Genomic DNA, 6,000 nt, shown 5'->3' with positions numbered 1-6,000 from the left:
GGTACAATGGGAACGTTGGAAATTTGCAATAAATAATTTAGTTGGGTTTCTCTTCTGCCTAAAAGTTCTCCAGCACGAATTTGGTAAATGTTGGGACACGTAGCTGATTATCCCTTTACAATATATACATACACTCACAGCGAGATACAGATATATGATGTAAACCCTTATCCAATGTCAAAACAGTTGACTTGGTCCACCTCATTTCAATAACCCTGCAACAGTACCTTGCGAACCAATACCCCCCGGTACCTCATCCTAGCTATTAGCATACTCAAGTGTAAACCATCTGAAAGACTTCATTCATAGTTTCATCGAACACCAAATCATGTGAAATCAAACATAGGGGTAATAATAATCATTATCCCATCCAGATCCCACCATAGATTAATTTGTGTACCGTTAGCTTTTTTTTTTTTTGCTTTGCTTGTTTATCTTGTTATTTTTTAAAAATGTGTTCATTACAGGGGTGCCTCTTCCAAAAGTGCACCCTAAGCGCTCGAATAAGAAGAAGGTGGAGGTGGAAGAGGAGGTTACGGAGGAGGATGAGCAGGAAGAGGAGCAGGCAGGACCATCAGGGCATCAGGCCCAGAGCCCACCTGATGCAGTTCAGGTCCAGGAGGATGAGGAGGAGGAGGACGACGAGGTGGTGACCACCCCCCGCCAGGAGGGTAAATATATTCTGTTGATGTTTTAATGTCCCCACACACATACAGGTGTCAGTTTAGTCTTCACCACAGGCAGATTTTATTCAAGAAAAGAATTATAAACAAGTTCAACCTCTAATTGTTATTCAGACTTCAGATATTGCATAACCTAAAGTCCCCCACTTTGCGTTCGCTCCAAGCAGTGTAACAAAAATATTAGTATATCACCACTCTTTAGGGTCTGTCAGAGACCGCGCTCATTTCTCTGCAGGTTCAGTTTTCACATCTCCTGTCCACACTTGAAGAGAACAGCATTTTTAATCCAAACTTTATTAAAAAGGCTTGATGGAGTACAGGAGATACCTGTGCCACTATATCTGTCTGGGCACTCAGTCCAAAAACACGGACCCTAATTAATTCCACGTAAAGTTTTTTTTACAGCTAGCTGATGTTACTGGTGTACTGATTTCCGTAAAGTATCTGAATGAGGCATACTGTTTAATATTGGATGTAATGAGCATCCAAAATATAACATTTTTCTTAGACTAAAAAATAAAGTGCACAAAACATAAATATTTATCTAAAAAACGGTGTAAAAACTATGAAACTGTCAGCAAAGAACGTACAACACACAACAGTAATATAAAACATGAACACTATAAAGTAATTAATCTACATCAAAAGCATCAACTTAACTACTAAATCCATAACCCTAAAGTCTAAAGAACTATTATTAATCCTAACTAAACCAATATATAATGGATTAACATAGTAACACAGTAACATAGCATAAAAGGCCGAAAAAAGACATTTGTCCATCCAGTTCGGCCTGTCATCCTGCAAAAAACCCTGGGAGGTAGAAGCCAATTTTCCTCACTTTAGGGGAATACAAAATTCCTTCCCAACTCCAATCCGGCAATCAGAATAACTCCCTGGACCAACGACCCCTCTCTAGTAGCTATAGCTTGTAATATTATTACACTCCAGAAATACATCCAGGCCGCTCTTGAATTCCTTTATTGCACTCACCATCACCACCTCCTCAGGCAGAGAGTTCCATAGTCTCACTGCTCTTACCATAAAGAATCCTTTTCTATGTTTGTGTACAAACCTTCTTTCCTCCAGACGCAGAGGATGTCCCCTCGTCACAGTCACAGTCCTGGGGACAAATAGATGATGGGATAGATCTCTGTACTGACCCCTGATATATTTATACATAGTTATTAGATCTCCCCTCAGTCGTCTTTTTTCTAAAGTGAAGAACCCTAATTTTGATAATCTTTCAGGGTACTGTAGTCCCCCCATTACAGTTATTACTTTAGTTGCCCTCCTCTGGACCTTCTCCAGCTCTGCTATGTCTGCCTTGTTCACAGGAGCCCAGAACTGTACACAGTCCTCCATGTGTGACCTGACTATTGATTTGTAAAGTGGTAGGACTATGTTCTCATCACTGGCATCTATGCCCCTTCTGATGCAACCCGTTATCTTATTGGCCTTGGCAGCAGCTGCCTGACACTGGTTTCTACAGCTTAGTTTGCTGTTTACCAAAATTCCTAGGTCCTTCTCCATGTCAGTGTTACCGAGTGTTTTACCATTTAATATGTACGGGTGACTTGCATTATTCTTTTCCATGTGCATAACCTTACATTTGTCAGTGTTAAACCTCATCTGCCACTTATCTGCCCAAGCCTCCAATCTATCCAGATCGCTCTGTAGTAGCATACTGTCCTCTGTAGTATATATACACAGTATACTGTCCTCTGTAGTATATATATATATACAGTATACGGTCCTCTGTAGTATATATACAGTATACTGTCCTCTGTAGTGTATATATACAGTATACTGTCCTCTGTAGCATATATATACAGTATACTGTCCTCTGGAGTATATACACAGTATACTGTCCTCTGGAGTATATACACAGTATACTGTCCTCTGGAGTATATACACAGTATACTGTCCTCTGTAGTATATATACAGTATACTGTTCTCCAGTGTAAATTACTTTACTCAGTTTAGTGTCATCTGCGAAAATTGATACTTTACTATGCAAGCCTTCTACAAGACCATTAATAAAAATATATTGAAGTGAATAGGGCCCAATACTGACCCCTGAGGTACCCCACTAGTGACAGTGACCCCCTCCAGTACTGACCCCTGTGGTACCCCACTAGTGACAGTGACGCCTCCAGTACTGACCCCTGAGGTACCCCACTAGTGACAGTGACCCCTCCAGTACTGACCCCTGAGGTACCCCACTAGTGACAGTGACCTAATCTGAGTGTGTACCGTTAATAACCACCCTCTGTTTTCTATCCCTCAGCCAGTTACTTACCCACATACAGACGTTTTCTCCCAGTCCGAGCATTCTCATTTTATATACTAACCTTTTATGCAGTACAGTCTCAAATGCTTTGCAGAAGTCCAGATACACGACATCCATTGATTCGCCGCTGTCAAGTCTAGAACTTACCTCCTCATAGAAACTGATTAAATTAGTTTGGCATGACCGATCCCTCACGAACCCATGCTGATATGGCGTTATTTGCTTATTTCCGTTGAGATGCTCTAACATAGCATCTCTCAGAAAACCCTCTAACAGTTTACCCATAACAGAGGTTAAACTTACCGGCCTATAGATTCCAGGCTCTGTTTTTGGACCCTTTTTGAATATTGCCATGCGCCAATCCTGTGGGACATTCCCTGTCAGTATAGAGTCTGCAAATATCAGAAATAAGGGTCTGGCTATGACATTACTTAATTCCCTTAGGATATGGGGGTGTATGCCACCCAGTCCTGGCGACTTGTCTATTTTAATCTTTTTAATTCGCTGATGTACTTCTTCCTGAGTCAGACGGGACTTTATCTGCTTTATACACCAAGCAATGATTGTCTTTTAAAGTAGAATTAAAATGTATATTTCCTTTTCTTTTACAGCGATCAACAAGTTATTGACAGAAGTCAAAAAAGTGTAGCAGGAGCAGTGCGACCGTAAGAGAAAATTGAGGGCGCAGCTGCTGAAAAGGGTGAGGGACGAGCTGACCCTAGAAGAGGAGGCCAACAAAAGGGCCATGGATGGACTGCTGCAAAAAATCAAAGAAATAAAAAAATTGCCTTAATTTTTTATTTTATTTTTCATTTGTTTTTTGGGGCTGTTTTTTTATTTAAATATTGTTTTATAAAACTTTATTGTTCTATAAAATTTGTTGTGTTTTGTTTTATTGTAACCAATAGGGTTACAGTACGGACAATTTAGTCTGGGCCAAAGTAATAATTCATTATCATTACATACAGCAGCCGCAGTTACATGGAAACAGGGTAATAGACATGGCGCCGCTTATGGTCGGAGCCCCGAACGCTAATATGAAAGTAGCCTTACAACCGTGTACCTAATGCTGTCTGTTCTGCTGTCTGTCCTCCTGACCCTGGAATAAAGGGGCCTTACAACAAATGTCTAAAATTACACCGTAACATTACATAAAAATAAAAAACAACACACGTTATCAAACTGTAAAAAATGTATTTATTAAAACAAAAATAATAAAGAAAGCCTCTATGGCAAATTTTTCAGCTCCGGAATTATTTTGTCCAGTTTTCGGAGCTGGTGGAGGTTTACTTCCTCCATTTGCCGCAACTTCCGATTAAAGCGTTGCTGATTTTTTTTTAGCTCCGCTATATTTTTGGGGAATTCTTGTTTGGTTGCCTCCAGCTCTCGTATGGCCATGTTCACAACTGGAAGAAAAAAAATTATAATTAAAATTAGGGTTACTTATAAGACAAATAGTGCATTTTTTTTATATTTTAATATAACACTAGTTTCTGTTGTCCCCTCATTGTTACCACTTTTAACCACTTCACGACCGGCCATTAAGCGTAGGCCTCAGCGAAACGTGACTTGATGCAGAGGGACAATCTATTACGGATACGGACCAACAAACACCCTGCCCCCAGGCATAATCGTTTGTGAACGGGGGTGCAAATGCAACTCAGCTAAACAGGCAGCCATGTTAACTATAGGGCTGCTATTAGTCAGATTCCTTACACATGTGCATTACAGCTCCGGAGATGCAGAGTGGTGGGGGGATCGTGGGATGCTTGTGAATATGTTATGTATATCAAATTATAGTAATGTGTGCACATATTTACCCTCCTGGTGGGGAATGGAGACCACCTCTTCCTCCTCTTCTGGAGCTGGGGGGGCGGAATCTGGTGGCCGAGAAGGTCCGGCCTCCTCCTCAGTGGCCTCTGTCTCGGCAACATCTTGGGGGGAAGTGGCCTCTACATTTTCCCCCTCCTCCTCCATGGGCACCTCCAGATTTTCTCCCTGCTTCTCGTTATTTTTTTTTTTTTTTGTGGTGGCGGATCGTGGGAAGGGGTTGACCTGTAATAATGACACAATGTTAAGAATTTACGCAAACAACTCAAGTCATAAACCATAACCAAGGTAAATATCAAGAAATTCCTATCTGGTGGAATCTGCTTGGGATTATGAATTATGCCAATAGTGGATTTACCTTTTTTTTTTTTAAAAACAGTCTAAGTTACAAGGTAAGATGAGGTAACCTGGGAGTGGTTAGGAAGGTGCCCTATAGGGTATTGTGACTGGGTATTGGATGCTTAGGTAAAGCAAACAGCAGTTCGGAAATTAGATGAGGGGTTATTGGATGGTGTTATGTTGGGTATATAATTTTTGTGGCTGCCAGCGTTATACTGTCTGCTAAGCCGCATTTTGAAGATCTGTTGATTTAGTTGTCACGGTAACTTTATAATTAGAAGGAGGCTTAAAGTGTCCCCTTTAAGTGTCACTTTGACGGTGACCGCCCCTTTAACAGTGACTTTGATGGTGACCGGCCCTAATACACAGTGTTTTTCACGGTGAACGCCCCTTTAACTGTGAACTCCACAGCTCCCGTCAATTGGCAGTTAGGATTTTACGCTGGGTTCACACCTGAGCGTTTTACAGCGCGTTCAAACGCGCTGTAAAACGCTCAACACATGAAAACCAATGCTTCCCTATGGCCCTGGATCACACTTGAGCGTTTTACAGCGTGTTTGAACACGCTGAAAAATGCTCTACGCTCAAAAAAGTTCTTGAACTTCTTTGGGGCGTTTTGTCTTTCGGGAACGCGCGACAATGGGCGTTCGCTTGTCTCTGTATGCGCGATTGTAAATGCCGGTACAATCGCGCATACAGAGCGCTCCTTTCAGAAATCTCAGGTGTGAACCCAGAGTAAGTGAAAGGCTGGCAGGCTTGTATTGGATAATACAGGTCATTTTTTGGGAATCTCGTGTACTTCGTAGAGAGCCGAGACCCTGCAAGATTTATTTCCAGGTAGCAAGGGATGTGTAT

Source organism: Bufo gargarizans, chromosome 4 (genome assembly GCF_014858855.1).
Source record: "Bufo gargarizans isolate SCDJY-AF-19 chromosome 4, ASM1485885v1, whole genome shotgun sequence".
NCBI classification, from domain to species: Eukaryota; Metazoa; Chordata; class Amphibia; order Anura; family Bufonidae; genus Bufo; species Bufo gargarizans.
This window is presented reverse-complemented; position numbering follows the sequence as displayed.